This window comes from Dipodomys ordii, unplaced genomic scaffold (genome assembly GCF_000151885.1).
Source record: "Dipodomys ordii isolate 6190 unplaced genomic scaffold, Dord_2.0 Scaffold92, whole genome shotgun sequence".
Lineage (NCBI taxonomy): Eukaryota > Metazoa > Chordata > Mammalia > Rodentia > Heteromyidae > Dipodomys > Dipodomys ordii.
In genome coordinates, this window is record NW_012267308.1 from 473224 (window position 1) to 494574 (window position 21351).

Genomic DNA, 21351 nt, shown 5'->3' on the forward strand with positions numbered 1-21351 from the left:
AGTGAATCAAGGCCTAGAGAGTCTACAGGACCAGCTGCAGGCTGGAGCTCAGCACAAGGCACCTGTATGAGCCTCTTCTTTGAAATCAGCCACAGCCCAGAGAATGGGCCCCTCTGAGCTCACCAGGGAGCAGAGAATGAAAGGTCAGACTAAAAACACTGGGCCCATCTGCTTGCTACATTCCCCAACTGTCTGAATATTCTTTTATAAACAATTCTCAATAACATGACTGTCTTCCAAGCCAAAAAGAAAGAAAGTTCTGCATTTACAAGCATGGGCTTAAATGTCTCATTAAGCTCATTCTTTGAACCAAACCATATTTAAGAGCATCTGTTGGTTCTTCTTCATCTCCACTGCCATGGGATGGTGGAGACAACCTTGAGGAAGGGTGGGCGGGACAAAGAGAGCCTGGCCTGTCAGACAGGCCCCACACTTGCACCACTCATTGGCTAGTGCTCTATCAACTAAACCACGCCCCCCCCCACCACCACAATCCATCTCTGAATTGACCTGGCAGGGATGTTAGATCTGCTCCCAAAGTCTTACAGCTATAGCACATTCTTTGTAGACTGGCAGCCTTCCAACCACCCGATCTCCACAGAAGCCCAGCAGACACTTGTCACATGTCTGCCTCCTCTGATGCGTCTTCTGCCTTACTAGAAAAACTCCTGTACTTGAGGCTGGACCACCTAAAGCAATCCCTTTGTTACAGTCACTTAGAGCACCCATGCCATGCCATAAGGTGCTGGTCCCACTCCAGTGCTCAAAAGAGGGTGGTCCCAGGCATGAGGTCTAATCCTGCCTCTGTTGCTGCCTCCATGGATAACCAGTAACTCTTCTCCAGCCTTCTCATTGCCCTAAGCCTCAGTTCCCCCCACCCGTGTCTAGAACATAAAACACTCATGAGTTAGCCGGGCATAGGTAGGCTCATGCTTGTCATTCTGCCTACTCAAGAGGCTGAGATCTGAAGATCAAGGTTCAAAGCCAGCCCAGGTAGGAAAGTCCATGAGACTCTTATTGCCAATGGACTTCCAAAAAGCCAGAAATGGCACTATGGCTCAAAGTGGTAGAGTGCTAGCCTTGAGCACAAAAGTTCAGGGGGCAGTGCCCATGCCCTGAGTTCAAGCATAAAGGCTAGCACAAAAATAAACAAATAAATTAATTAAAAAACACTCATAAATCAGGCCAATTCCTAGAGCATGGAGAAATTCTTGCCACAACCTGCCCCTGCCCTCTCTGGGCCAGATAGCAATTCCGGGGTGGGGTGGGGGGACAAATTCCTGGACAGAAACCCGTGGTGTGTCACCTTCCTGTACCACACTGCTTAGCACTTCCTTAATGCTCACCCAGACCACAGAGGCTGGGACCCCGCCCGCCCCTCCAACCCCACTTCACACTCTCCTGGTACCCCATGTGTCCCTTCCCATTCTAGTAGCTGTGGTACAAAGCTGAACTTACCCAGTGCCTTGCTTGGCCCTCTAGCTGGCTCTAGGTCCCCCAGACCCAGTTTGGGACCAGGCTTGAATTAAATAAGTGTCCACTGATAAATTGGAGAATAAGAGAGATGAGAGAATAAGTAAGTAATCCTAGAAGAGTCCCCACCCACCTCCCCCTTACACACCCCAGGCTCCTGCAAGCTACCCTATAAAAGAGTAGCTGTGTCCTGGGGCTTGAGCACAGGGCCTAGGTGCTGTCCCTCAGCTTTTTCATTAAAGGCTAGCACTGTACCATTTGAGTCTCAACTCTGGGTTTTGGTGGCTCATTGGAGAAAAAGTCTCATGGACTTTTCTGCCTAGGCTGGTTATGAGCCACAATCCTCAGATCTGAGCCTCCTGAGTGGCTAGGCTTACAGGTGTGAGCCACTGGCACTCGGCTCCTTGAGCTTTTATTGCTCAAGGCTAGTACTCTACCACTTGAATCACAGCTTCCAGCTTTTTTGGTAGTTGATAGGAGATAAGAGTCTCAGAGACTTTCCCGCCCAGGATGGCTTTGAATCATCATCCACAAATCTCCAGTCTCCTAAGTGGATTACAGGCATGAGCCAACAGGGCATGGCAGGTTCCCTCATCTTTTGCTCTTTTGTATGCTTCCTGATCACAAATCTCCCATGGGTATCTGTTGTCATAGTAATATTCATGAGTGGTTCTCTCTAGTACCTGAGGGTGGATGGTCAGGTCCATCTTTGTTGTTGTTGTTGATGATGATGATGATGATATGTCCAAGAGCAGGACTCAAACTCAGTACCTGACACACTCACTCATTGGCTAGTGCTCTCCCAACTGAGCCATGCCTCCAACCCCTTTGCTTATTTTTTGAGACAGGGTCTTGCTATGCATCCCCAGCTGATGGATACCATCTGGATTCTCAGGAGCTGATGGTGGGTGGCAAGGCCTGGACATTAGTGGGCAGTGAGTGGCGTTGTCTGCCACAGCTCTGCCTGATCGAATGTGGTGGAGGGTTTCTGGGCAGAGGGTGTGTACTTCCTCTCACTCCATTCTCTCAGGAAGACAAAAGGAAGTCCCTCCCCCACCTCAAGCAAGAATCTCAGGGAAGACTCAGCCCCGCCCACTCCCTGCCACCTCCCCCTCCCTTCACTCTTCTAGCATATTCCAAAGCTGAAATTCTGTTTGGGGAACAATTTGCCCAACATATGGTCTAATCACATTTTGTCTTCTGATAAAAAAAAAAACCTTGAAAACTTGGAAAAGGATGACTGATGTGGCTTTGCTGTGTTTCTTCTTTCTTTTTTTAATGGTGCTTTTTATGAGCAGAAGACTGTCAGAAGTTGGCTGTGGTGTATTCACACCTGTCGTCCTACCTACTCAGGAGGGTGAGATCTGAGGATCACAGTTCAAAGCCAGCTTGGGCAGGAAAGTCTGTGAAATTTTTATCCAATTAATAAGCAGAGACAGAAGTGGACGTGTGGCTCAAGCGGTAGAGCACCAACCTTGAACAAAAAAGCCAAGCGACAGTGGGAGGCCCTGAGTTCAAGTCCCAGTATAGGCAAAACAAAAAGACAAGGAGGAGGAGGAAGAACAAAAGAAAAAAGAGCAGGAGAGGAGGATGAGGGAGTAGGAGAGGAAAAAGAAAAAGGAGGAGGAAAGAAAGGAAGAGGAGAAGGAGGAGGAAAAGAATAGGGAAAAAAACAGGAGGCAGAGGAGGGGAAAGAAGAAGAAGGAAGAAAAAGGAAGAAGAAGGAGGAGGGTGGGGAGGAGGAGGAGGAGGCGGCAGCAGCGGCAGCATCTGGCCAAACTTCTACTAGAGATGAAAAAGATGAAACCAAATGAGTCCAGCCCAAAGTCCAGAGACCCATAATCCAAACCTCACGGCATTCTGTCAATGACGATGAGAGCAACCAAGTTCTCCTGGGCTGTCATAGGACCAGCATGTAAGAGTTTCTGTTCTCTGGGGTCTGTGGCTATGAGGCTTTGTGTCCTAGGGCCATGGGAAAAGAATGGAGTGAGAGGAAGTACACACGCTCTGCCCAGAAACCCTCTACCACATTCGATCAGGCAGAGCTGTGGCAGACAACGCCACTCACTGCCCACTAATGTCCAGGCCTTGCCACCCACCATCAGCTCCTGAGAATCCAGATGGTATCCATCAGCTGGGGATGCATAGCAAGACCCTGTCTCAAAAAATAAGCAAAGGGGTTGGAGGCATGGCTCAGTTGGGAGAGCACTAGCCAATGAGTGAGTGTGTCAGGTACTGAGTTTGAGTCCTGCTCTTGGACATATCATCATCATCATCATCAACAACAACAACAAAGATGGACCTGACCATCCACCCTCAGGTACTAGAGAGAACCACTCATGAATATTACTATGACAACAGATACCCATGGGAGATTTGTGATCAGGAAGCATACAAAAGAGCAAAAGATGAGGGAACCTGCCATGCCCTGGTGGCTCATGCCTGTAATCCACTTAGGAGACTGGAGATTTGTGGATGATGGTTCGAAGCCATCCTGAGTGGGAAAGTTTTTGAGACTCTTATCTCCAATTAACTACCAAAAATAGAGCTGTGATTCAATGGTATAGTGCCTAGCCTTGAGTGAAGAAACTAAAGGACAGTTGCCTAGGCCCTGAGTTCAAGCCCCAGTACACACATGCACACACACACACACACACACACACACACACACACACACACACACTGTGGGACAGTTAGCAGACTATTGACCATAGAAAGACACAGGGATGGAAAGAGATTTTAAAATCCAACCCTGGGGCTCTAAATCAACTGATTTTCTGGCCTCAAAGTCAAAGGAGGTTGAGGCTACTCTCGGTGTGCCAGAATTCTGCAAAAGCCATGGAAACAGCCACATCTTCCACCTTCCAAGCCAAGTCATCTCTCTCCAGTGTTGGAATGTGTGGCTGTGGTTCTGCCATCCTCAGGATAAAGGGCAAAGAGAAGAGTTTTCAAAGGCAGTGAAGCACAGGATCATATGGTCACATGTGCACACACATGCAGTACACACATGTGCACACAGACAATAAAGCCATGAGCTATGCAAACATAGAGATGTGCATGGGTACATGTGTGCACATGCCCCCAAACACACATGGACATGTGTGCACAGTTCCATATGCATACACATGGTACATTCATACACACCCACATGAACTGCACACACAATGACATGTGTACATGTGTGTTTCAGTTCCTGTATGCACACATGTCACACATATATACATGTATGCACATGTGCACAAGCACCCATACACATATATATACTCACCTATGCATACACACATGCATGCACACATACTCATGCACACAATACACACATGCATCAATACACAAACACCACATGAACTGTACACTCGTGGAGACATATACACACATGCACACATTAACACATATGCATGCATACAAACACAGGCCCATATAAGCCACACACATATGTGTGTATATATGTATACACTGTGTACATGCACGTGGACACCTTTACACATGCATGCACACACAATGTAATTACAGGTGCCTATAAAGACTACACAGAAGCCACACATATGCACACACATGCATGCACACAATACATCCATGTGTATTGAATGAGCTGCAGGCATGTGCAGCACGCACGTGCACACATGCACATACAGAGTAACTTAGCAGTGAGGTGTGTCATATGCTGTCAACTGAGAGAACAAAGCAACAGAATGAAATGCAGCCAGCACAATGGGAACTCACAGAAATGTCAGCCAGAAGAAATCAATCGTCCCATATCTGAAAAACAGAATTCCAGTTTAACAAATCCTTTCCTCAAAAAAAAGGGGGGGAAGGAAAGGAAAGGAAAGAGAGAAGGAGGAAGGGAAAGAGAGAGAGGGAGAGAGAAAGAAAGAAAGAAGGAAAGAAAGAAAATTCCCACAGAGGGGTCTGGAACTCAGGCAATCCAAGATGAGTTATTTATTCTGGACTGCCACCCCATTGTGCATGCTAAGTACAAAAAGGAAAGATGCTTTTGGATTTGGAAATGGGGTTGTGGTCCCAGATGGTGCCTGAACACACATAAATTCAGTTGCTGGGTGAACAGATGGAAACTTGAAGGGAAAAATTAAAAAAAAAAAACTTAAGCATTTCTCTGCCAAATCACTCTCAGGCTGGAGAAGAAAAGTTTGTCACTTGCATGGAAGGTTCTGGGTTACCACCCTATGCATGGCGGGGGGCGGGAGGCATGCCACAGAGGCTTTGGTGATCACACAACCCTTGGGGCTCAGACTTGGCTCTGTGACTTTCTGCTGGAGATGCTGGCACCTTACATCCCCCATTTTCCCCTTGAAGTAAAGGGGATACAGATGACCTGTGTTGAACAGAGCACCTGGTATCTGCGTGCCTGGCACAAAGTTCCAGGTACTGTGGAGATGCCAGGCAGGGGCCACCAGTCTTTATTTACCAAATTAAACTGAGCAGGGGTGGGGGGAGTTGTGGGAGGGGAAGCCAGGACTCCTGGAATGCTTTTAGCAGTTGGCCTCACAGAAGTGGGGGTGCAAACATCAGAAAGAGATTAAATGGATCCCCTTCCTGCATCACCGTTCCAGAAGATGCCTAGAGTCTGGGATGGGGCAAGAAATGAAAATGGTAGATCATGTGTCAACTTGACTGAACTAAGAAGTACCTACACGATTCAGAATGCACAACTGAGGGATGTTTCCAGAAATTAACTAAGGAGAAAGCCCCCATCTTGAATGCGGATGATACCACCCTACATGCTGGGGTCAAAGATGCAGTATAAAAGAGGAGAAAGGAGAAAGCCAACTAGTACAGCCTTTCTTTCTTCTTCTTCTTCCTCCTCCTCCATTTCCTCCTCCTCTTCTTCTCTCTCTGTTCTTCCCTGTGTCTCTGTCCTTCTCTGTTTCTCTCCTTGTCCCTCTCTCTGCCTCTCTGTCTCTGCCTGTCTGTCTGTCTGTCTCTTTCTCTCTCTCTCCACCCTCTCTCTCGCTGCTTCCTGGCCACCATGAGGTTAACTGCTCTATTACACCATAGCCTCCCCACCATGATGGATGGAAATCTCTGATCCTGTGAGTAAAATTAATCTTTTCTCTCTTAAGTGATTCTATTCACAGTGGCAAAAGTCTAACCAACAAAAGACCTGCTGCTCAGAGGAAGCTGACACTGAGTCCAGGCCTGGAAGACCGAAGTGCAAGACTTCAAAGGCAATCCAGTGAGATACTGAGGAAACTGAAGACAGTCAAAAAGGGAGATTCTGCCCACCTTACTCAGCTGTTATGCATGCAAAAAGCAGGCCTACCTTCGGTGTCTGCTTCATGCTGGGAAGTCTACCTATGGTTGATGGAATCCACAGAAAAGCCATATCAAGCCAGGCACTGGCGACTCATATCTATAATCCTAGCTACTCAGGAGGCTGAGATCTAAGGATCACAGTTCAAAGCCAGCCCTGCCATGAAAGTCAACAACACTTTTGTTAACCTGCAAAAAGCCAGAGTGAGGGCATGGCTTAAGTGGTAGAGCACAAGTCTTTCGTGAAAAAGCTAATAGACAGTGCCCAGGCTCTGAGTTCAAGCTTCAGTATCAGTACACAAAGGGGTGGGGGCATAATTTTTTACTCATGACTTCTTCTAGGCTGCTTACCATCACACAGCACAGTATCTTCCATGGAGAGGTGCCATTCACTTCTGATCCCATGGCAATTTTATTTTTTTGGCAGTCATGGGGCTTGAACTCTGGACCCAGGTACTGTCTCTCTGCTCTTCAGCTCAAAGGGAGCACTCTACCACTTGAGCCACAGCGCTACTTCCGGTTTTCTAGTGGTTTATTGGAGATAAGAGTCTCATGGACTTTCCTGCCCAGGCTGGCTTTGAACCACGATCCTCAGATCTCAGCCTCTTGAGTAGCTAGGATTATAGGCATGAACCACCAGCGCCTGGCCCATGGCATGTTTTGACTACCAGAATGCAGTGGAAATAAGATGGTGATTCTCCAAGGCCAAGCTGCCCCTCTCTCCACTGGGAAAGGAGCCTGTCTTGACAGCTGGAGGGGAGATGGACACAGCTACGCTGTGCTGTAGACACAGGATCTCTTCACTGGCTGCTGTGAAACAGTTTTGTATCTGTGTGTGTGTGTGTGTGTGTGTGTGTGTGTGTGTGTGTCTGTGTGTCTGTGTGTGTGTTTGTGTCTGTGTGTGTCTGTGTCTGTGTTGCTGGTCCTAGGGCTTGAACTCAGGGCCTGGGCACTTGCCTCTGAGCTCTTTTTCATTCATGGCTGGTACTCTACTACTTGAGCCACAGCTCCACTTCCAGCTTTTTAGCCCTTAATTGAAGTCTCATGGACTTTCCTGCCTGGGCTTCCTTCAAACCACAACCCTCAGATCCCAGATCTCCTGAGTAGCTAGGATTGCAGGTGTGGAGCCACCAAGGGCCTGACTTTGAAACATCATTTATAACAAACACTGTGTGTGCTTCTCTGAGCTCTGTGAGATTCATCTACTCAAAGCTTTTTCTAAGTCCACGCTTGGAGGAAAGTCACCCAAGCCACCTGGCCAATCCACAGGTGATCAGCCATGTGTACAGCGCAGTCTCAGCCAAGCTCAGCACAGGCCAGCAGAACCATGGCTGATCCACCAAACGTGGGCAAAACGACAAAATCACTGTTGCATTGCACAGAGGTCTGTCTGATACTTGCTGGTGACACCTGACATTGCTTGTCCCCTTTGCTAAACCCCATTCACTGTGATATTATGATATTTATTGGTTTTCATCTGGATTTCTGGCTCATATCTCTGTTCTTGAGAAAGCTTAAAAGAAACAAGCGTTTCTCCTCATAGTAGGTTGTTCAAATTCTCATCTTTCCTCGCTTGCGTTCTTGCAGCTGACCCTGAAGGAATTCTCTGACATACTCTTAGTAGTAGGTCATGACTATCAGCACTGTTCACACCTGTCATCCTAGCTACTCAAGAGGCTGAGGATCTGAGGATCACAGTTCAAAGCCAGCCTGGGAAGGAAAGTTCTTGACACGCTTATCTCCGATGAACCAGTAAAAAGCCAGAAGTAGAACTGTGGCTCAAAGTGGTAGAGCACCTGCCTCACACCTAGAGGAATGAGTTGTTAGGAAAGATCATGCACATGAAAGGAGACAGAGCGTTCCACAGACCAGAAAAGGCTTTAATCGTGGCAGCAGAGGGGCTCCCTGTAACACCAAGCAGGGTCAGAGAAACAAGGAGTGGGGAATGTGGGGGGTTAGGGTTTTTATACATTCGAGTGTGAGTTTCTTTTGAATGTCTTTGTAGTTGTGGTAGACTGTATAATTTCCTTGATGCTGTGGCAGACCATGCACTTCCATATAAGGTGGGGGTAAAGGTTTGCTGAGAATAACTCAAGGACAGGGATAAGATTATGGAGAGGAGATTTTCAGGAGGAGCCCCCAGGGGAGAGTGGTCAGTGGGCCATGGGAAAAACATGGAGTTATAGCAAAGCAGATTCCCATCAAGAGCGATTCCTAAAGAGATCAGAAGGTAAAGAAGATGGGCTGTGCTTAGGTCCCCACTGTTAGAACTAGCTTGGGATGTTGGGGTGTGGCATAAAAATAAGGACACCAACTAAAAAAGAACTGAGCAAGCAGAAGGGTGTGCCAGCCTCCAAAGTTCCACTCCCTTTTTATCTCTAACCCAGCAGGCCCCGCCCTTCTGTTCCCATTGGCTGAGCTCAGGTTCACAATCTGCATAAAGATGTGGTTTAATGAACAGGATGCTTCCAACAGGATGTCTTAGTTAAAGTCCTTGGCAAAGAATGTCTGTAACTAAAATGTAGTTAGCAAAGACCAAGCCACCTGGCCAAAGCAGGAACCCTACAGAAAAACAATTCTCTCAAGATTAACAGGAAGAAAACAAACTACTTTCATAGAAAAGACTTTTCTTTCATAGAAGGCTTTTCTCATACTCACTCGGTGTAGGATGAGGTCTCATAAAAACCCAGAAGGACCTGGCACCTGGCACACACCTAAAATCTTATCTACTCAAGAGACTGAGATATCATGAGAATCATGATGTGAAGTCAATTCAGGTAGAAAAGCCTGTGGAACTACATCCCCAAACAAACTAGCAAAACTCAAAATAGACGGTTGGTTCAGTTAGTTGAATACCAGCCATGAGCAATCAAGTTGAGATAGCACAAGACTCAAGTCCTAGTAACATCAAAAACATACACAAAAATAACTAGCTTTTTTCTGGTTAATTGAACCTAAGTGTCTCATAGTCTTTTCTCCCCCAGGCTGGCTTTGAACTGAGATCTCAGATCTCAGCCTCTTGACTAGCTATGAACTTGTTTTTTGTTTAAAGGGTGACATGTCACAGAGATAAGCAAACTATGGCTCACTCACAAGCCAAATCCACCTCCTTCTTGTTTGATAAATAAAGTTTTATCAGAACACAGCTATGTCTATTCATCTACTTATGTCCCTTCATCTGTTCTGTCTGTGGTTGTTTTCAGGTGCCAACACTGAGAGACTATATGGCCCTAAATACTGATTCTAATTTTTTTCTTTTTAATGAGTCATGGGTCTTGAACTTATGACCTAGGAGCTGCCCTGAGCTCTTTTGCTTAAGGCTAGCACTCAACCATTTAGAGCCACTGCTCCACTTCCAATTTTTTTGGTGGTCAACTGGAGATAAGAGTCTCACAGACATTCCTGTTCAGGCTAGCTTTCACCTGTGATTCTCAATCCCAGTCTCCTGAGTAGCTAGGATTACAGGCATGAGCTACCAGTGCCTGGCTAGAAATACTGGTTCTTTATTCCTTTACAGAGAAAAAAAAAATGCTGCACAGCCCTGCTAGAGATACTGAGCCTACCTAGAATAAGGGACAAGGTCTACTGTTCTCCATCCTACAGCACTGAGCTAGAGCCTGTCTGACAGAAAGCTGTAGAAGCACATTTCCTAAATTGACAAATGCCTGAGTGAAGAAATGAGTGGACAGAAATCTTGCAGATGCTGCAAAAACCAAGTTGGCAACTTCATGCTGTTTCCCTAAAGTCCAGGGAAAGCTTTCTAAGGACCTCACCTGCATCTAGTATGCACATGGCAAAAAAAAAGATGCAAGACTTCAATAAATAGAGGTTGTCCTAGTGTGATGGACATTTGCCCTGTGACAGTCCCAGATGTTGCAGAAGCTAAGAGTTGCCTGGAGTGATTACCTCCATCTGTAGTCCTCCATATTGCTTACTTCCTTCCCCAGAGCCCTCTATGCTATTCCGGGCCTCCTAAGCTGGGTGCTGGTGTCTCACACCTGTAATTCTAGCTACTCAGGAGGCTGAGATCTGAAGATTCAGGTTCAAAGCCAGCCTAAGCAGGAAAATCATTGAGATTAATATCTCCAAACAGGAAAAAGCTGGAAGTAGAGCTTTGGCTTGAATGGTTGAGTGCTACACTTAAGAAAAAAAATGAAGTCATATTACCCAGTAGCACAAGGACCAGCACCAAAAAAAAAAAAAAAAACCCCACAAATCTGTCCATGCCCAATATACCACCAATATTCATGCTTTGTTGCTTTGATTTAAAATTTAAAAAACAACAACAACAAAGCTGAGATTACTGAAATGAAGAGAGGTTACATCAGGCCATAGATACCTGACTCTGCTTGTCCTGCTGCTTCTGGAAAGGCTGGCAAGGAGTGTGAGATGGAACAAAGCTGCTCACTCATGGTACTAGGAAGCAGAGAGAAAGAGGGAATAGAAGAAGCCAAGATAAGGTGGGTAACTGGGGGTAACCCCCCAGTTACCCACCCCTCCAACCAGTTCCTATCACCTAATAGACCACACCCCAGTGACCTACTTTCCCCAGTCAGATCCCACCTCCTAAAAAAACCACACCCAGTGACCTACTGCCACCAACCAGGCCTCACCTCCTCACAGCCATTCATCTTTGAGCCTACCACTGGATTAATTCATTTGATGAAGTTACAGCCCTCTAGGCCCAATCTTCTTTCCATAGCACCGCCAGCTAGAGATCAGACCTTCATCCCAGGAGGGACTCACGTCATATGCCAAAAGGCACATCACACACATGGTCACATATATACACAACTCAAGTACATATGTATGGTCTCACATGTGCCCACATAAATACATGCATAACATTTGTTCATGTGCTCACAGACAGCCTACACACATGCCTAGTTGTGCACATGCTTGCACACATGTGAACATATATCGATCCAACAATGTCCCCTCACTCCCATGAGCTCATACATACATATATACAAACATACAGGAGGTCTCCTAAATGACTGATACACAAGTAAGCACATGTGAACACAATCCTACACACATACTGACACTCAAATTACACACATACCTGTAAAAAAAAAAAAGCAGGGGTGGCAAGTCCTGCCCCATGCCGACATCTCCTCCATGCACGTCAGACAGCTGGCCAGGGTGGGGGGGACAAAAGGGGGGGCAGGACAGAACATCAAAGGGTGGTTGGAGCAGTTGGGCAGTGAGAAACTTGGGGGTGAGGCACCCAATATATAGGCTGCATGTTCCGGAAAGGTGGAGAGAGACACGCCACAAGAGGCTAAGAGGCACCCCTGCAGTGGAGCAGTGCTCGAGCAGGCCTGAGGAGTACCTGGGCCTAAAGAGAGGCCTGTGGAGAAAAGAGGCCTGCAGAGAGAAGAGACCTGTGGAGAGTAGAGGCTGAGGAGAGGCCTGCAAAGAGGAGAGGCCTGAGGAGAGGAGAGGCCTGCAGAGAGGAGAGGCCTGAGGTGAGGCCCTTGGAGAGGAGAGGCCTGCAGGAAGAAGGAAGAGAAAGAAGCTTGCCCCCTTGGAGATTGCAGCTGCTCCTAGTTCTGAGGTAGCCCAAGACAAGGCAGTTGCAGACCGATTAATATAACCAGATTTTCTCACTCCAAGGTCATAACAACTGGAGACCCCAGTGAGATCATCCATCTGGACGGCATCAGGCCTTGGCCTCCCAGGAGCCCTCTTGTAAGTGAGTGCCTCAAGCCTCAGGGGACAGCTGCTGAGAGACATTTCTCAGCCCAAGGTTCCCCGAGCCTCCCACAAGCTCTGTTTAAGACAGAAGTCTTTTGGCAATCCTCTGGGGGTGAGTCTGGGTAGGCCTGTATCTGGGGACACTCAGTGGAGAGATGGACACAACATTACTTCCTGAGGTCTGCAGCTGAGACAAGACATCACCGGACCTCCTGGGGCTTCCTTGAGAAGCCATCTGGGACTTCCTTGAGAAGTCATGTGGGTTAAGTATCTATGGCTCCTTTGTCTGTGTTTGTTTTGTTTTATCCGTGTTCTGTATACTCCTCCACGTATTCCTTTTTAACAGGAAGAAGCATTTAAAACAATGCCCTAAAACTAGTTCTACTAAAGTTCTTATAAACAGAATAAAGCTTCAAAAGTTAGAAGGTTTTGAGAGAAAGGTGTTACCTGAGCTGGTAGTGGTCACCCAGTGGGTGTTTGATAACAGAGATATCCTGGAGGAAAAAGTTTTTTAAAAAGGCAGTTCAAGTTTTAGTAGCAGCACCAAGAAAGAGATCAAGAAACCCTTGGCAATGGCATAACTCATTTGCAAATGGCTGTAGGGAACCTCTAGGACTAGACCAATGTGATTATTGCAAGCCAAATGGACATTGGTAAAAAGAATGTCCAAGGAAGGGAAAGAAGGAGGCTCAGATTCTAAACCTGGGAGAGGATGCAGAATGACAGGGCTGGGGCTCTGTCCTCAGCACCCCAAGAGCCCATGGTAATGTTGCAAATAGGGGACAAAAAGACAAAATTCCTCATGGATACTGGAGCTGCCTGTTCAGTATTGAAAAAAACCAGAAAGACCAATAACTAAACAAAAAAAATGTTTAAAGTGTCTGTGGCCACTTGTCTTTTCTGTCTTTTGGTGTTGTCTGCCTCTTGTTTTATCTGCCTATGGCCTTTATCTGCCTATGGACACTAAACATGCCATAAAAGAATTCTTTTTAGAGTCACTCAGAAATCTTCTGGAAGTAAGTCTCTGTCTTGGCTTCTGTTGGCATGTTTTCTGTATTTTGGGGATCAATCCATTTTGGAACAGTGGAAATAATGGGGAATGGATGCACTTGGTAACACATTCACTAGGGCCATGGAGTACAGACTTGCTGGCATTTGGTAGGCCATGGTAGGGTGAGAGACTACTTGGCATAGACAGTAAGGAGTTTGGCTTACAGAGTGGGAGTGGCAGGCTCACTCAGCAGACTCTGGGTTCAGCTGGCTGAGTGGGAGTAGCAGGCCTGCAGACTCAGACTCCTAGTAGGGATGAGCTGGGGGTCCACTAGTCCCCAACTCAAGCTTCAGTTTTTGTCTTGTCTTGTTTTTAGAATTGGTACCAGTTTTAAATGTGGATCCATGTTTTGTTGTTCATTTGGACATCTCTGGGGGGAATAAAAGTTCCAGCCCCTGGCGGAGCCCAGTCTCAGGCCTGTTATATCCCCCTTCCTGTGTGGCAGCAGTCAAGAGGTGGGGCACAGGCAATCGTAGGCCTGGTTTGGTCCTCTAGCAATCTGGATAAAGAGATGGCTGGGGGCCTGGTTCAGACATTTGGTTGGTCCTGGCAGTGTACAACGTTTTAAGGTGCTCTTGTCTAAAATTGGATAAAAGACAGAATCAGGCCAGTTTAGTTTCAGGTGACCCCCATCCAGTCTTCCTCCAACTGAAGGTATTCAAAAGGTCAATTTGTATGTATTAAAAAGTTTTGGCTTCATCTGAAAGAGTGAGATTGGCAAAAATATCTCTTGCCATTAGAAAATGAATGGCTGATATTCATTTTGCATGCTTTAAGATCTCTGTGAGTGACTGTGTGTGTGTGTGTGTGTGTATGGGTGTGAACATGTTCAGGATAAAAACTGTCAGCATGCTGCTTTACAAAAACAAAAAGCAGGTGGGTTTATACTTAAACCACAAAAAGATAAATAGGTAACTGAACTTAAGCTCCAAAAAGATCATAAGATTTGAGCATTTAAAAGATCCTCTAGCCAGGCACAGGTGGCTCACACCTGTAATCCTAGCAACTAGGGAGGCTGAGATCTGAGGATTGCGGTTCAAAGCCAGTCTGGGCAGGAAAGTCTGTGAGACTCTTATCTCCAATAAACCACTCACAAAACTGCTGTGGTTCAAGTGGTAGAAAGTTAGCCTTGAGCTGAAGAGCTGAGGGACAGCACTCAGGCCCAGAGTTCAAGCCCCACAACCAACCAAAAAAAAATCCTCTATTTTCTTGATCCATTCATCTACTGAGGGGCATCTGGGTTGGTTCCATATCTTAACTATGGTAAATAATGCTGCAATAAACATACTTGGAAAAAATTATATTAAGTGAAGTAAGCCAGGCCCAAAGAAACATAGGTCCCATAGGTTCCCTTATTTGCAATAACTAGTATATGTCTGAGTCAAGCAGAAAAGGTCAGATAAGTTGAAGTTAGGGAAATGAACCCTAAGATATGTATTCAAATGTTTTTTTTCTTTCATGTGATTGTTTCTAACATATTTATAAGATCATTTCTTTGTTGCTTTGTATGTCCCTCCCACATGGTATAACCCCTGCTTTCACTGTATTTGTTGTTGGTATAATTTGTGGAGAGGAAGGGAAAAAAACAAATCGTTTAAATAAGGATACAGGTGGACCCATTGCAACAAGTAGATGTACAAGTCGTTATGTCGAAAAACGAACTTTACAACTTTGGTGAGGGTGGGGAGGGGGGAGGAGGATTCAGTTGGGGGGAGGATGGAAAGGGATGAGAAGGGGAAACAAAGGAGGAGGCTATAATGCTTGATAAGAAATGTACTCACTATCTTGCCCATGTAACTGTAACCCCTCTATACAGTATTTTCACCATTTAAAAAAAAAAAGTGGAAAAAAAATCCTCTAGTCGGGCACTAGTGGCTCTTGCCTGTAATCCTAGTTACTCAGGAAGCTGAGATCTGAGGATCACATTTCAAAGCCAGCCCAGGTAGGAAAGTCCATGAGACTCTTATCTCCAATTAACTACCAGAAAAAGGAAATGGTGTTGTGGCTCAAGTAGTAGAGCACTGGCCTTGAGCTGATGAGCTGAGGGACAGCACCCAGGCCCAGACTTCAAGCCCATTACTTAAAAAAAAAAAAAAAAAAATGATTCTCTAAGAATTCTTCAATTTGCAAACCAAAGTGCTAAACAGCCTATACTGCCATCCAAAACAGATCTGTGCAGTTGTTGAAAATTGAATGTTGTATATAACTTCCAGTCTGGAGTAACATATTGTTCTTAATGACATCTAACCCTGATAGCCTCTTTGTAAAATAGGCTAAGGTTATAGGTTCCTGTCTAGGTAGGGTCAGTACCACTGAGTTAGCTTGAAGAAGTCACAGAAGATGGGTCTTCACCCATCAACCCTCCTTAAGATCAAATGACTGGTCATTTTTAGAAAATGAGGCAGGATAAGATTAAAGGAAGAGGCATGAAATACAGTGGTAACGAGTGTGCAAATGTGGAGACTGCATTTGCGGTCTCAAGCCTTCTATGTCTGTCTATATCTGGTTATTTGTCACCCTGGTAAATTGCCCCAGGCCACTGCCTAACACAGCCTTGAAAACTAATGGGGCCTTAGCCTTCCAAAACTATATAATGTATCCTTAACCAATCTATGTGGAAATTTTGCAGGAAACTCAGCAGAAGGTGTGACAATCCATCAAACCCCCAGGGGGACACTACTGCAGCCCAGCCTGATCCAGCTCACCTCTTCCAACCTGGAGATTCCAATTGGAAAAAGTTCAAGGATGGCTGGATCTGCCTCCTCCCCCAGGGAGAGTTCAGGATTTGGCCCAAAAGAAGGATATAAAAATCAATGAGTTGATTGGACATAAAAACCAGTGGGGAATGTGAGAGGGGGTGGGGTGTGTGGAAAGTCCTGCCCTGTGCTAACATCACTGCAATGCATGCTGGGCTGCTGGGGGGGTGGGGAGTGCATCAAAGGGCAGCTGTAGTAGTTGGGTAGTCGGCAGGTTGGGAGGCAGGGCACCTGATATATATAGGCTGCATGTTCTAGAAGGGAAGACAGACATGCCACAAGAGGCACCTCCCAGAGCAGATCAGTGACTGGGCCTGTGGAGAGGCCTGTGGAGATATGAGGCCTGAAGAGAGGTCTGAGGAGAGGAGAGGCCTGTAGAGGGGCCTGCAGAAAGGCCTAAGGAGAAGTGAGGCCCAAGGAGAGGTAAGGCCTAAGGAGAAGCAATGCCTGCGGAGAGGAGAGGTCTACAGGAAGGAGGAAGAGAAAAAAGTTTGCTCCCTTGGAGGTTGCAGCTGCTCCTAGTCTGAGGAAGCCCATGACAAGACAGTTGCAGACCAACTAATAAAACTCCTTTGTCACCTTTGACCATGCTTCTATGGATTTTCTCTCTCCAAGGTCATAACGTACCTCCATTGCCTGTCTGAACAGATTTGCTGCCATTTGAGCCTATTAAGTGCACTTCGTGTGTGTGTGTGTCTGTGTCTGTGTCTATGTGCCAGTACTGGTACTTGAACTCAGAGCCTGGGCACTGTCCTGTCCCGACCCGCAGGACATCAACGAGGGCAGTGAACCTAAGCTAAAAGGAATGAAGGGACAAGAGACACGAAGAATGACAGCAAGACAGGGATTTGGATCAAGCTGCAAATTTTTATTTTTCACACAGGGGTATTTATATGCTTGGAATAAGGAAGCTTTTACATTGGCCATTAAGGAAGCTTTTTCATTGGCCATAGCAGTGCAGGATGTTTGCTTAGGGCAGGGGGAAAGGGTGGTCGTTAGCAGTTGCAGGATGTTTACTTAGGGCAGGATGAGGGTCGGATTCTGTAAACTCAGCCTCAAGATGTTCCAATGAGATAGTCAAGCCTATTATGTTGAGAGACTCAACTTTTAGCTCCCGACACTGTCTCTTAGCTTTTTCACTTAAACCTAGTGCAATACCACTTGAGCCACTCTTCTACTTCTGGCTTTTTGCTGGTTCATTGGAGAAAAGAGTCTCACATACTTTCCTGCTGGGGCTGACTTTAAATCAAGATCTTCAGATCTCAGTCTCCTGAATAGCTAGAAGGCCAGACATGAGCCACTGGCACCAAGTTTAAGTGCACTTTGTAAGTCCCCAGATGCAAGGAGGAAAGACCTCATCAGATGGAAGCCTCAGGTGCCAACCTCACCCTGGAGCCAGTTTTTATGGCTGAGTTCTAAACCTCTGCTAATGGAGGTTGATGGTGGAAGCTGAGACTGCAGCTCAGCAGCAGACGGCAAGGGGGAGAGGAGGCGAGGGTTTTGTCCCTGGCCAGCTCATAACTCTCAGGACACAAGACATTAAGGGAATTATGGATGTCAGCTCTAATGATTTTCTATCTGTCATATAAAAACCATCATATATCCCTCTAATATCTGGTCTCAATTTCCTCCCAAATTAATGGAATTTCCATCCATAATGTATGGGTTTGCTTTTCTGTTCTCTGCCTCCAAAAGCAGTGGCTGGCTTGCTCCATCATGGCAACTGGCAACCCCACCCTGGGTGGCTTTTGGTTTTTGTTTTTTAATTTTCTCCTGTTTTCTCTTTCTTTCCTTCTTTCTTCCTTCTTTCTTTCTTTTTTCTTCCTTCCTTCCTTTCTTTCCTTCCTTCCTTTCTTTCTTTCCTTCTTTCTTTTTTTCTTTCTTTCTTCCAGTGAGGGTCAGCCATGGAGCTTGAACTCAGAGCCTGATTGTTATCACTGAGCTCTTTTTGCTCAAAGCCAGTGCTCTACCACTTTGAGCCACAGCTCTACTTCTGGTTTTCTGGTGATTAATTGGAGATAAGAGTCTCAGAAGGGCAGACACTGGTGGCTCAGGCCTGTAATCCTAACTACTCAGGAGGCTAAGATGTGAGGATCATGGTTTGAAGCCAGCCTGGGCAGACAAAGTCTGTAAGACTCTTATCTTCCATTAACCACCAGAAAAATGGAAGCAGCACTGTGGCTCAGTGTAGTAGCACACTAACCTTGAGCAAAAGAGCTCAGGGACAGTGCCCTGGCCCTGAGTTCAAGCCCCACAACAACAACAAAAAAAAGTCTCACAAACTGCCCAGGCTGACTTTAAACTGCAACCCTCAGATCTCAACCTCCTGCATGACTAGGATTATGAGCATGTACCACTGGTGCCCAGCTTCCTCAGCCTTTGAATCCTGCCTTCCAGGCAGGGGTTCCTTCTCTGTCCCCTATCCCAGCTTCCCTCTACTGCATACATGCCTCTCCTTTATAGCACACTTAGACCCCTGATTACAGATTCTCCCTGTCTCCATAGCTTCTTGCCTACAGAAACAGAGCAAACACATGGCCGGATGGCTGTGTGAATCACTTTTACTATGCTTATAACAGAGCTGTAATGAATTCCCCAAATTGCACAAAGCACTCAGGAGGCTAGACTGGTGTGATACTCACGATTGCAGGGTGGTGAGGCCAGCTTAGGCAAATGAGGAGTAACTGTTCTTTGCTTTTCTAAATACTGTCTGGTGCATTTTGAGCTTGATTATGGTTATTTCTAAAACCATTTCAGAAGGCAGATTAGAGGAGTAACATTGCTCATCTTTTGGAGAAAGGGGGGAAAAAAAGAAAAAATTACCCAAGATGTAGAGAGAGATTGTAATGTGTTTTCTAGAGTTAAGACAAAATGTAGCAGGAAATTTTGCTTACTGTGTACACAGCTAGGTAATCTCCAATTACTCCTCACTGTACAACCCCCTTGCTTCAAGAGGCTCAATGGGTTGCTGGTGTGGCTCAGTTGGCGAGCCAGTGAACAGCAGCATCAGGTATTGTTCAAGTCAGGGTCTCAGACCAAAACAGAGAAGAAGATTAAAAAGGGAGCCTGAAAGGGGCCCACTTATTACCATGGACCAAGCAAGCTGAAGACCATCATCCCTCAAGAAGCCCCCAACCCCACCCCTGCACTCGATGATTAGAGACACACTGCTTCTATGTAAGAAACACTTTGGGCTTTTTGCTGGTTAATGGCAGGTAAGAGTCACAGACTTCCCTGCTCAAGCTGGCTTCAAACTTCGATCTTCACATTTCAGCCTTCTGAGTAGCAAGGATTACAGGTATGAACCCCAGCCCCCAGCTAAAGCATTGGCATTTAATCCAGGCCTGGATGCCAGGCTGACAAACAAGCAGAAATGGAAGACAGCTATCCCAGAGCTGGGCACCGAAAACGGAAGGCATACCCATGTGGATCATGTGATCTCTCTCAGCCACGTGATCACCAGCCAATCACAAACTCCTCACAGAAGAACCACCTTTACTGCCCAAGATGGCCCCAGACTGGCTTCCAACACTCTGGTCACCCAGCTCACAGTCTCTTGGTAAGATCAGCTCATACCCAATACCTAAATATTTAATGACTAAACATTTAAAGAAATGGTGTAAAGCCATGAATTTTTCAGTGGCAGAAACACCTGAAAACTTTTTTAGTCTTTTCTATTTGATTGTAAGTCAAGAACAGCCAAAAAAAAAAAAAAAGATGTGGGGGGAGGAGGCTGGTGGCCAGACCCAGTCTTCATGACTAGAATTAATGAGGTTGTTCCTAACAGTGAAGGAGTGACACGGTGATTCGTTAATTACTATGCAGCTGCCTGTAATTCATGCACAATTGAAATTGGTGTACAATGAATTATACCACCACACAAAGCTGTTGCCCTCCTTGAGCCAAGGAACTTGGTTACTGATGAAGGGAACTGTTCCTGTGGCTTCACCATTGTGGTTTTACTAATAGCTCATTGGAATGAGAGCTTGTATGCACAGGTAAGAGAGTTAAGCTGAAGAAATGGGTGATCTGGTATGCTTCCCTGAGGCCTGTATTCCAGGAAGGCCCTGAGGAAACCTGGCTCTGACTGAGGTGTGAGTCTTAGCATTCAATCTGATGTCTGGATCCAAGAACGATGTCCACAGTTGTGTGTAAGAGAAGAGATACATCAGGTGCTGGTGGCTCACACCTGTAATCCTATCTACTCAAGAGACTGAGATCTGAGGAGCGTGGTTTAAAGCTAGCCCGGAGAGATGGGAGAAACACAAGAAAGATAGCATCCTTTAGCATTTTCTTAGCAGAAGAAACGCCTATGTCATATTTCTGCTCTCTGTATCACTGCCATCTCAGATTTCATGTGATCTCATCCCCCACTAAGACTACCAAAACCAGGGGTGCAGACTACTGCAAAGTCCAGGCACTTCTAATGTATTCTCCACTCCCCTCTTCCTCCCCCATCTCCTTCTTTTTCCTCTTCTTTCTTCTTCTTCTTCCACTGTATGCCAGTATACTGGGGCTTAAACTCATTCCCTCACACTCTTGCTTTTTATTCAAGACTAGCATGCTTACCACTTGAGCCACCTCTCCATTTCTGGCTTTTTGGTGGATAAGTGGAGCTAAGAGTCTCTCAGGTTTGTTTGCTTGGGCTGACTTTGAACCTTGATCCTCAGATCTCAGCCTCCTGAATAGCTAGGGTTACAGGCATGAGCCACTGGTACCCAATGAGGTGGATCTTTCATAAAGACAAGTCAAACCAGGTCAAACCCACCTGTGAATTTATAGAAAAAGTAGGAATGAAAGATTAAAATTGGGGCTATGTCCATTTTACAATTTACTAACTGCTAATTCTGCTTCTGTAAACCTGCTTGCGCTAACACTGACTCTTCCCCTCCCAGAAATAAGTAAAAAGTTACAAAGTCCAGATGCAGGCGGGCCCAGGGACAAGGTTTGCAAACATAGATAAAGAACAAAAGAGTATGTTCTTCTAAATTCCTGTTTAGAAACTCTCAGCAAGGGGGCTCAAAATAAAGACCATCTGGTGAGCCCAGCAAATTAGGTCAAATGTCAACCAATCACGAGCCTGAAACTATGTGGACTCCCCCC